General features: G+C 41.2%; 4 non-coding genes across 4 annotated transcripts; 2 read left to right on the forward strand and 2 right to left on the reverse strand.

Annotated features, from left to right (window-relative positions):
- The first annotated feature begins 7,015 nt into the window (after window positions 1–7,015).
- On the forward strand, window positions 7,016–7,097 carry trnal-aag (transfer RNA leucine (anticodon AAG)). The gene has a single exon. It is a non-coding gene; the product is annotated as a tRNA-Leu (tRNA).
- Window positions 7,098–8,114: 1,017 nt separating this feature from the next.
- trnat-agu (transfer RNA threonine (anticodon AGU)) lies at window positions 8,115–8,188 on the reverse strand. Its single transcript has one exon. It is a non-coding gene; the product is annotated as a tRNA-Thr (tRNA).
- Window positions 8,189–9,866: 1,678 nt separating this feature from the next.
- trnal-aag (transfer RNA leucine (anticodon AAG)) lies at window positions 9,867–9,948 on the forward strand. The gene has a single exon. It is a non-coding gene; the product is annotated as a tRNA-Leu (tRNA).
- A 1,013-nt stretch (window positions 9,949–10,961) lies between these two features.
- Window positions 10,962–11,035, reverse strand: trnat-agu (transfer RNA threonine (anticodon AGU)). The gene has a single exon. It is a non-coding gene; the product is annotated as a tRNA-Thr (tRNA).
- Between the last annotated feature and the right edge of the window lie 636 nt (window positions 11,036–11,671).

The following is an 11,671-nucleotide window of genomic DNA, read 5'->3' on the forward strand; positions in this document are numbered from 1 at the left end:
TGTCAAGTGGTATAATTACCTACAAAAGCTGAAGTTTCCTCCATTAAGGGGTCACTATTTGTTACATTCTGGCGGAACAAGAGACAAGATAAACCTCTCACTGTCACTGACCGAGCAGTCCGGGACACTCTATGCTAGATTGGACTGTTGTCTTTGGAAGATGGGGTCACAGGTGATGAAATAGACCACAGTGGCAGTCCTGCCTAGCTGTTATATCACTGAGAGACTCACCCACACATTGAGAAGAGAGCACTGGTTTCTGTGCAGAAAGCAGAACAACTCACTTTAACTGGTCAATTAGGTCTAATGAGTTTTATTGCCCTTGACATCTAACTTACTCCAGCCCCCCTTGTGGAAACAACCCCTAATTACTGTTCATGAGCTCCTGGCCACACTTGTTCCCAGTGGAACCAACCTGGAGCAGCAAAACAGAGGTTTTTGTTTCTTTAAGTTGTCTGCTGTTGTAAAACAAGTCATTCCTTAGGAATAAAAACTCTCCCTCTAGTCTGGTTGCTATCTCCTTTATTTGCCCCACATTCCCAGGGCAATGCAGCTGAGTGATCGAAAGCTGAACTGCAAGGAGCTGAATTTCACACTGGCTTACAACAGACCCTGGTGGGAGAATGGGCAGGAGAGGGCCGGTTGTGCTCCTGAACTAGTCCCCTCCTCTCCTACTCTCGTATTTGCATCACAGTCTATAAACTCCAGCCCTATTGCTTTTCTTCCAGTTCATTTTTTTTAATACAGCTCGTGGATTATGTATACTCTTGTGAAGTATCAAGAAAGCACTCTTATCTTTATTTCACGTACAGTATACAGCAGACTGCTTGACAAAAAAATAAATAAAAGCGCTATTCCCGACGGTCTAGCACAGTAACCACAACTCCAATAACTTTAACTAGAGGAAGAAACCCAGCTTCTGCTCAAAAGGAAAAAAAAAACATTGAAATCATAAATCTCCAACACTGGCTGGAGACTCTGTGTGTCCGTGCTCAGCGGTTATATAGGACAGGACTCAGCGCGCAGCAGGTGCGTCTCATTGCTCTACGCTCCCCGTGCGGAATGCGCGTCTCCTCCTTCCAGACTCGTAACACCGCTGCATACATCCCTCTTAAATCCCAGAAACTCCGGGGTGTTTCTGTGAGTCAGTACTGGGTTTCTCTGTTCGAGGTAAGAAGCAGAAACAAAAAAAGCGCTGAAAGCAGGAAGTTATTTCTGCTCGTAGGCATAAACGTGTAAAAATAAATTTTCTGATTCCTAAAACCCTAATAAAATCCATCTAAGTCTCCCTTTCGTTCCCAATGCACATAACTGAATATAAACCAGTCAAGTTCAGGTACTTTTCTGATGTACAGTATCTGAATAGTTCTGGCGCGGCTGTTGTAACAAAGATACTTACGAACTTTTTTTTCATACGAGCTCTTGCCGTTTTTAAAATTAATATTTTTTTGAATTCGCTAAATCACACGAAACACCAGCATCACTTATCGTAAGCATCTGACCAATTACATTCCTAAATGTTAAACCCATTTAGCATTTATTTTTAACTTGTTTTTTTTTAAATTACACACCTGTTAACAGTCCGGATCGCGGTCACCGAGGACCACTCCTGTCTCCCCAGATGACACTTATTATTTTTAAGATAAAGGCGAGATAAACAACGTTTGTTTGAAACCGCTCCACAAATTTTCTCACATGCACGTATTCTCAAATATCACCACAACAAAATCATAAAGTTTGTTTCCACAGACATGACACTATTATGCAATAAACCAATAAATTAATGAACTAGCAGAATCCCAATAAAAACACCCGATCACCTGGCCAGCCCAGCATGTCAATATCATACATTTTTACCAACAAAACCGCAAAAGCAAAAACCAGCAAATATATATATATATCCCATGTTTTTACCTTATTCTGGAGCATGATATATATCCAAAATAACCCAGACTAATTTATCTCAAGAGCTAGAGACTAGTAAACGTTACTGATTACGTAATAAATGTTTGAAGAACGAGCGCCAGAAATAAGGCGATTTGATTGGTAAAAACCGCTGTCATTCTTTGTATTTTCAGCCATTCAGAGCCCTTAGGGGGTGAGACTTCCTCTAGAAGCTTCAGGCTGCATTTTTAGCTGTCAATCATTGACTCAGAAGGGATAATCAATCAGTTTTTTATCAGTTTCTTATCAGTGCTCCTTTTTTTCACACCAGAAGGCAACTCTGAGGTTTTTTTTCATTGCATAACAGCAGATAAAGGCTCTCTAGCAGTGTCTTAAGGTTTTTATAGCAATTGCAATGGTTTTTATTCTTATTATTTTCAATATTTTTATGATTTTTTATTATAGGCGTGAAATTTCATTCCAGGTCCAGTCTTCACAAAACATGATGTAGAATTTTTTCTAATTGATCCATTTGTCCCAAATTTTTATCCAAGCTAGTAGCCACCTAGAACAAGGTTTTCAAATCATTCCCAGGCCCTTGACATGCATATAGTTGAAAACTCTGACCTCTGAAGACCAAAAAAAATGTTCGCCAGCTGTTTTTTTTGTTTTATTTTCATATGTTTGTCTGCTGAGTGGACACATTAAGAAATATAAGAAATTTGACTATTCACACTCAAAGCCAAGGGGGTTAGCTTCAATTTAAGACCTGAACCAGGCTCCTGCTATGTTCTGCTGCAGAGATATAACAAATGTTTAAGGGGGAGGAAATTCCAGGTGGACATTGGCTAAATATGTCACTGGTAGTAAAAGGTTAAGTATTCTTGCCATTTTTAGCATATTGTAAGTGGATTTTTTGCAAACATTTTATTTTTTAAATCACATGAAACACAATCAACCCATTGTAACTTCACATTGATAATTCCTGAGCTTTATAACTGTGTATTATTTCTTTTTACCTTGTTTTAATATTTTTTTTATTATTTTTGCATTTTACAGAGCTTTTTAATATATTGTGAGCATTTTAGTGTCATTTTAAAATAGGACTATCAATGCTCCTGACTTTTAAACCTGTATTTATTCTGACATTATTATCTCCACCTGCAGATGAGGGAGGTATTTGATCTTAAATTTGTTGATTTGGGGGGAAAATATACATTCATTTCCTTGTATGTATCACCAGTGGGAAAATTGGCATTTTTGGATGAATTGCAATCTTTACTGCAAGGCCTTCAGACTGATATAGAAATGACTGGAGATTTAAATGACACATTTGATAAATCAGACAGGAACAGCATAACATCTAAAATGGCAGAACCCTCTAAAGTACTGAAAAATTTCCGGCACATTCATAATAAATACAATTTATTTAATTTAAAGCATAAAATTTGAGTCTCAGTCTTCAGGATCCCCCCCAAAAAACGTGCAAATTTGTTTCTGATGTATTTTGGATAAAGATATAACTCTCATAGAAGATACATTTTATCAGTTGAATGCAGTCGATACTTTCGACTTTTTATATGATGATAGGACCTACAGTACATTTAGGGCTCAGTACTGATAACACTGCTGCTATTGATGGAGTAGAAATAACTGATGTACTGGCAGTTTTTTTTTCTGAGGCAAGAAGTCCTAGAACACCTCCTATAAAAATGTTAAGATTCAGAGCAAGAAATATTTTTCCACCTCACCTAATGCTATTGCATTAACGAGGCTGAAGTTGGCTTCTTATTCGCCAGCTGCTGCTTTGCGTTTTTCGTTCCATCTTAAATGCTGCTGCTGTGATGTTATGTCGTCTTTCGCCTGTAGATGGCTCTCTACAGTCATTTTTAAAAATACTTATCCGGATGTATTACTGTACATTTCCTCAGTAAAGGGGAATATGTAAGTAGAGACTGTCCAAATTGCATTTTTGTATGAAACACATTTCAGAAACACAACTCACAATAAAACAAACTGGCATGTTATACCAGGAGTAAATAAGACAAAGGCAAAACGTAAATTCACTGGCACTTTCTGCATATTTTCCACGACCTTGCCTTCTGATCATAAAAAGTCTCAAACTCTTGCATTTTACAAGAAATTTTAATATAGCAGTTTTAAATGGGACATTTAGAACATGGCATATGAGACTATATGGTTAACTGAGGATGAGCAGAGGGTGATCGAACCTACCTCCTGGTTATAAAAATGTCTAAAAATTCTGACACAGATGTGTGAGAGACAATGGAAAAGACTATCAAAATCCTGAACTTCAGGACATTGTACTGTACCGTTTTTGAAATACGACCCTCTGAACATGGCATGAGAGAATACATTGTCAAATGGTAAATGCAATGTTTGCTATATTGCTAGGGCCCTCCCTCCTGATTTTAAAATCGTCTCATATTTCTGACATCAAGGTGTGAGACACAATATAACAGACTGTCAAAATCCTGAACTTCAGGACATTTTATGATACCATTTTAAAAATATGACCCTCTGAGCATGGCATGTGAGAAAATGGCATGTAAGAATGCATTGGGAAAAGGTGAATGCAATTTCTGCTGAATTGCTATGGCCCTCCCTCCTGATTACAAACTCGTCTCACAATTCTGACACTGAGGTGTGAGACACAATGTAACAGACACTATTAAATTGTGAAGTACAAGAGATTATACTGTTACGTTTTTTTTAATATTGACCCTCTGGCATGTGAGGACTTGTAGTCAACAAAATAGCACACATTCTGCCAATTTGCTTTGTCCCTCCTTCCTCGTTACCAAAACATCTTAGTATACCGACACTAAGGTAAATGTCTCTAAATCCAGAAGTTAAGTTGTCAAAGTATATTGGAGTCAACCGATATTGATCAGGTTCTGCTGATGCCGAGCCCGCAGCCTTCACCATAAGGTCCAATTCCCCAAGCCTGCTGACCTTATATGTCCATCCCTTCTCGTCAAAACTCGTATTTTCACAGGGTACCCTTCAGAAATTGCAGTATAGAATGAAAAAACTCCAATTGATCTGTTGGCGATTTTCCTTTAAAAACAAATGATTCTCCAGAAATTTTACGGAGTGTATCACTTACACTGAGACCGAGAAGTGTTAAGCTGTACATGAGTCTTTGTGGCTCGGTTGTTAACCAAAAGGGTGGTGGTTTGAGACCATCCAGGGATGCTATGAGCCTTTTAATGAACACACCCTCTTCACTTCATTTCTCCACGGCCGGTCTTGTACCGCAATCAAATACAGAGCCCGTAGGGGGCAGTAAGCCCGCATATATAGCTCACTGTGTATATAATGAAGAAGCAGAGGTTAGTTTCTCATCTGCATGTTGCAGAGCCTTACGCAACTCGTACCAACAGCTGAGGGTTTGATCCCTGCACGGGCTATTAGTTGAAAGACCATTGTAAATGACGTGTAACGGCTTTATCCAGCTGGCTTTTATGTTTCATCCTAAATTGCTATCTTGAAACCAAAATAATTAGAAATATGGAACACAACCGTTGTTCCCCAAGAAGGAAAGCTGTTTTACACTGACGTCACTCAAAGGAAATCAAAGGAAAATGTTGTATTAGCACGAGCTGCACAGGCTCTGAATCAGACCATTTCAATTAGTCTGATCAGTGCAGGACAAGTTAATGTAGAATTATTGCTTTGTCTATCTCTTGTTTGTATATAAATGAATGTCTCTGAAAACTTAATGTTAGTTTTTAATTTAGTTTTAGTTTTACGATGTAGGTCATGCGTTGACATATGCACAAACACACGAAATGTCTCATTCCTGATTCAGCTCATGCTCCATAGGAGAGAAAAGATTCCTCCTGTTTCTCGTACAACCATATCAGAACAGAAGCCCGTGTCACCCAGCTCTGATTCAAGATTGAGTCGCATCTTCAACATTTTGTTTTTGTTTCTGATCATTATTTTCTTTAGTTATGATCAATATTGAACTTTTTCTAAATAAAACAAAAATAATCAAACATGCAGGTAGATTTTTTTTAAAAGTATTAGGAGTTGACAGGGCGCTCCTTCGGAATAGTCGTCAGAAAATGTGAGAAAAGGAAAGTTACGTAAACTCTCACACACAGCATTAATATTGGAATCTGATCATAAAAAACTAGCTGTCTCCCCGTCGGTAATCAAACCCCAGATTCCCGCGTGACAGGCAGGAACACAAAAAACTTTACTAACTAGGAGCGTTTGCTAGCTATTAGGAGGCATTTACTCTTAATTATGTAACTGTTTTGGGTTTCGACTTTAATTTTCCCAATACCAGTTTTTTACAAAAGTAAAGGCACACGGCACATCACGTCCGAGTTTAGTGACAACTACCTCAGAGATTGTAAGCTGGGTAGTTTCAGATCACTTTTTTTTAAAGGTTCAAGCAAACCCGAATACCTTTGCAAGAGACATTTCAGAATCGCAGTCAAATCCAGTACGATTGCTGGATCCTTCGAATTCGACTGAACTATAGCACAGATCTGCAGTCCACGATTAGAATACTGTAGCTGTGTTGTATAAGCTATACCACCCAAAATAGTTCTAAAACAGGAGATGCATCCTTGTTTAGGAATGTGGTATAAAGTGAAATGGTCTGGGAAGAGCCCTACGTTTGAACAGTTCAAAATAGACGTAAAGGGGTATTTACGGACTCTTTCGAAATGTAAGAACAAGCTGTGCGGACCTTATCTTTATTTACCTTGTGTAATCGTTTTTCATAAAGTGTAATTGTATTATAGCATGTGCCCCTGACGATTTTCTTGATACGTTATATGTGCTCTTGTTTGTATTGTATGTAGTTTTGTTGTTCAAATAAAACGTAAAAGACTCAACTTTCCGGATGCGGCTGCTGTAAAAATAAAATGACATCAAGGGTGCTGTACGCAGAGGTCTGAAACCTGCTCCACAGAAGATCTTTATCCAGAGGTGTTAAAGAAGTCGAGATCTCACCATGAGAGGGGAAGCATCTCAGAAAAAGCAGGTGCAGTCGGTTCCACGGTCATAACGCCACTAAGTCGGGTGACAAGAGCAAAACCCACCCGACCTCCTCCGAGCAAGTAATGAGACAAAGAGACAGCGCACAGCGGGTAGCGTGGCCGAGCGGTCAAAGGCGCTGGATTAAGGTTCCAGTCTCTTCGGAGGCGTGGGTTCGAATCCCACCGCTGCCAGGTGCTTCTGTCAGGACCCCCTTTCAGCTGACTTCAGATGAAAGGGAGGGAACTGCTTTTTGGCAGTCTCTCGAGAAACTAAGCTTTTCTCGTGTTTAAAGATACTTTCTCAGCTTGACATCAAGGCACAAAACAAAAACGTTCTTGCGTCCTCTCACCCCAAAAGCGCTTTGCCACTTTTTGTGTTATGCAGGGAACAACGTCTGCCCAGATCACTTTTGTGTCAATGCAAATCGTAGTGTGCCCTCCGTTTTAATGTTGGCTGTGCTGGCGTGCCGCTTCTGTCTGTGAAAATTGAATGTTCTGCTTCTTCACACCGAATCGTTGGCGGGGGTTGAGCTTGTTAAATCTTTGCGCATAGCGCTCCTTTGGAAGTACTTTGTCCAAGTTCAAAAGCGATCGTGGCATTTACTTCATGCGTTCAAGAAGCATGCCTCGCACGACAGATTTAAATGGGGAATGGAGCCTGCTTCTTGCTGTTTTTCCTGTGGTTGCAGTTACAAAGTTGATCGTGCTTTCACATTCTGTTAACAGTATTCACTGGCTGAGCTTTATCAGTTGGTTCGAAAAGGAATCTCTGCTTCGGTTCCAGAAAAGTCATCTGTAGTGTGTTTTTTTCCGTGCCCATGGCAGTCTTTTAGAGCTGGTAGTAATGGTGGCGAAGTTAATTTTTTATCCTCTTTAAAAGAATAAGGACGGGCTGGGGCGAGCTGCATTTACCACTCTTTCAGCTAAACGCCGAACTCGCGAACTGATTACACTGCAGAGCCACAGGCGCCTCGCTTTTCTCCATTCTCTGGGTTAGGGTGAAAAAAAAACACTGCTGGTATTAGCTGGCCTGCTGGGAGTACCTCTTCTTCACTGATAAGCAAGATTTGTGTTTCATCTTTCGCAAGCTGTATAGATTTCTTTCAAAACAAGTTGTTCCAGAAAGGAAACGAACACTTGCATTCACCTCAATTAAAAGGCATGGGATTTGCCCGTAAGGATAAATTCTGTACAGTAAGACAGGAAGAAAGGCACCGCTGGGAATCGGACCCAGGATCTCCTGTTTACTAGACAGGCGCTTTAGCCAACTAAGCCACGGCGCCGGCAAAGGGCCGTCCTTTGACGGCCACTTGGACACGTCTCAACTGCTCTGAGACATCTGCGTTCGGTGTGCACCGAGCCTGCTCGCCTTGCAAGTTGCTTCATTTACATGCGATAGCTCCACCACTAAGAGAAAGGATGAGAAATGGCTTTTATCTGGCACTTTTCATGTCAGAGGATCTCAATCTGCTTTCCGTGTACAAGAGGATGTCCAACTCATGTAGCTAAAGACGTAGACGACAGTGCTCCACTGAAATCTTGATCTCACAACCCTCGGCATGACTCCGCTGTGTTCTGCTTTAGACAAAGGGGGGAAAAGACTTCTTTCATCACACGTTTTGCACTGTTTACGGTGTTTGCAGTGCTCTTTCTTAAATGAAATCCAGGAATCGGCACCATATGAGGTGTGACTAGATAATATTGGAACAAGTAGCCTCGCCATTCCATGCGTGACGTGAGCAAAGTGTAATTCCTGTCTTTATAGTGTGCTTGTTAGAGACTTAGCTGGCACCCAGAGCGCTTTAAATCAGGGAGTCAGCAGCCCAAGAGAAGAGAGCTTCCTTCGTCTATGTTTTTTGCGTGAAGGGGGGAAACAATGCGTGTGCTGCAAACGATCTTAGTATCGAAGTGCCGTCCCACATAACCGATCCGAACAATCTGCTTTACAGAGGAGCACTGCCGGAGCTTATCGTTGGCAAACTGAAGACCAGGCCGACCTCTTCTGTGACTCTTGAACACTGAATCTCAAGGTTGTGAATTCAAGCTCCACGCTGGCGGGAAATTCCATAGGTAATGATCACATTTTCTTGCATGCTAATCAAAAGAAATATTAAGAAACTTTTCCCGATACCAGTTTTTTACAAAAGTAAAGGCACACGGCACATGTGTGCCACATCACGTCCGAGTTTAGTGACAACTACCTCAGAGATTGTAAGCTGGGTAGTTTCAGATCAGATCACTTTTTTTATCAAAGGTTCAAGCAAACCCGAATACTTTTGCAAGAGACATTTCAGAATCCCAGTCAAATCCAGTACGATTGCTGGATCCTTTGAATTCGACTGAACTATAGCACAGATCTGCAGTCCACCATTTGAATACTGTGGGTGTGTTGTATAAGCCACATGGCCAAAATAGTTCTAAAACAGGAGATGCATCCTCGTTTAGGAATGTGGTATAAAGTGAAATGGTCTGGGAAGAGTCCTACGTTTGAACAGTTCAAAATAGACGTAAAGGGGTATTTACGGACTCTTTCGAAATGTAAGAACAAGCTGTGCGGACCTTATCTTTATTTACCTTGTGTAATCGTTTTTCATAAAGTGTAATTGTATTATAGCATGTTCCCCTGATGATTTTCTTCATACGTTATATGTGCTCTTGTTTGTATTGTATGTAGTTTTGTTGTTCAAATAAAACGTAAAAGACACAACTTTCCGGATGCGGCTGCTGTAAAAATAAAATGACATCAAGGGTGCTGTACGCAGAGGTCTGAAACCTGCTCCACAGAAGATCTTTATCCAGAGGTGTTAAAGAAGTCGAGATCTCACCATGAGAGGGGAAGCATCTCAGAAAAAGCAGGTGCAGTCGGTTCAACGGTCATAACGCCACTAAGTCGGGTGACAAGAGCAAAACCCACCCGACCTCCTCCGAGCAAGTAATGAGACAAAGAGACATCGCACAGCGGGTAGCGTGGCCGAGCGGTCTAAGGCGCTGGATTAAGGCTCCAGTCTCTTTGGGGGCGTGGGTTCGAATCCCACTGCTGCCAGGTGCTTCTGTTGCGACCCCTTTTCAGCTGACTTCAGACGAAAGGGAGGGAACTGCCTTTTGGCAGTCTCTCGAGAAACTAAGCAAAGTGTTTAAAGATACTTTCTCAGCTTGACATCAAGGCACAAAACCAAAACCCTCTTGCGTCCTCTCACCCCAAAAGCGCTTTGCCACTTTTTGCGTTATGCAGGGAACGACGTCTGCCCAGATCACTTTTGTGTCAATGCAAATCGTAGTGTGCCCTCCGTTTTAATGTTGGCTGTGCTGGTGTGCCGCTTCTGTCTGTGAAAATTGAATGTTCTGCTTCTTCACACCGAATCGTTGGCGGGGGTTGAGCTTGTTAAATCTTTGCGCATAGCGCTCCTTTGGAAGTACTTTGTCCAAGTTCAAAAGCGATCGTGGCATTTACTTCATGCGTTCAAGAAGCATGCCTCGCACGACAGATCTAAATGGGGAATGGAGCCTGCTTCTTGCTGTTTTTCCTGTGGTTGCAGTTACAAAGTTGATCGTGCTTTCACATTCTGTTAACAGTATTCACTGGCTGAACTTTATCAGTTGGTTCGTAAAGGAATCTCTGCTTCGGTTCCAGAAAAGTCATCTGTAGTGTGTTTTTTTCCGTGCCCATGGCAGTCTTTTAAAGCTGGTAGTAATGGCGGCGAAGTTAATTTTTTATCCTCTTTAAAAGAATAAGAACGGGCTGGGGCAAGCTGCATTTACCACTCTTTCAGCTAACCGCCGAACTCGCGAACTGATTACACTGCAGAGCCACAGGCGCCTCGCTTTTCTCCATTCTCTGGGTTAGGGTGAAAAAAAAACACTGCTGGTATTAGCTGGCCTGCTGGGAGTACCTCTTCTTCACTGATAAGCAAGATTTGTGTTTCATCTTTCGCAAGCTGTATAGATTTCTTTCAAAACAAGTTGTTCCAGAAAGGAAACGAACACTTGCATTCACCTGAATTAAAAGGCATGGGATTTGCCCATAAGGATAAATTCTGTACAGTAAGACAGGAAGAAAGGCACCGCTGGGAATCGGACCCAGGATCTCCTGTTTACTAGACAGGCGCTTTAGCCAACTAAGCCACGGCGCCGGCGAAGGGCCGTCCTTTGACAGCCACTTGGACACGTCTCAACTGCTCTGAGACATCTGCGTTCGGTGTGCACCGAGCCTGCTCGCCTTGCAAGTTGCCTCATTTACAGATGCAGCCATTCAAAATGCGCAGGCGATACCGCATTATTTTCAGGTATGCTGTACGCAGTCTACCGCAAGTTACCGGTAAATACCGCAAGTTACCGGTAAATACCGCTAGCAAAATAATAGTATCCGGAATTTCCGCAAGGTGGAGCTAATAAAGCTCAACCTCTCATGTTTGAGCTGTAGCCATCAAAGTCTTTAACGAAGATATTAATAATAGTATTAATAATAAATGACCTTGGACAAGCTGTAAACTCAAAGTATTGCCCTGGTCCACATTCTTTTTTTCATTGACCGTCTTTGTAAAAGTAACACCACAGCATTTCGCAATCACACATTTTTTTCCAATCATGCAAAGTACAGTAATTTTTGAGAATCGATTCACCATGCCTTACACATGCTCATAAAAGAGATTGATTTAGGAACATAATCATATTACCGTATGCAAACTGTACTGTATACAGTATGTATATGTATATTTAATGTCTTAACTGTGCCCGTTTAAGTATTGAATATTCATATCTAATTTTAC

This window comes from Atractosteus spatula, chromosome 10, assembly GCF_055471065.1.
Source record: "Atractosteus spatula isolate fAtrSpa1 chromosome 10, fAtrSpa1.hap1, whole genome shotgun sequence".
Classification (NCBI taxonomy): Eukaryota; Metazoa; Chordata; class Actinopteri; order Semionotiformes; family Lepisosteidae; genus Atractosteus; species Atractosteus spatula.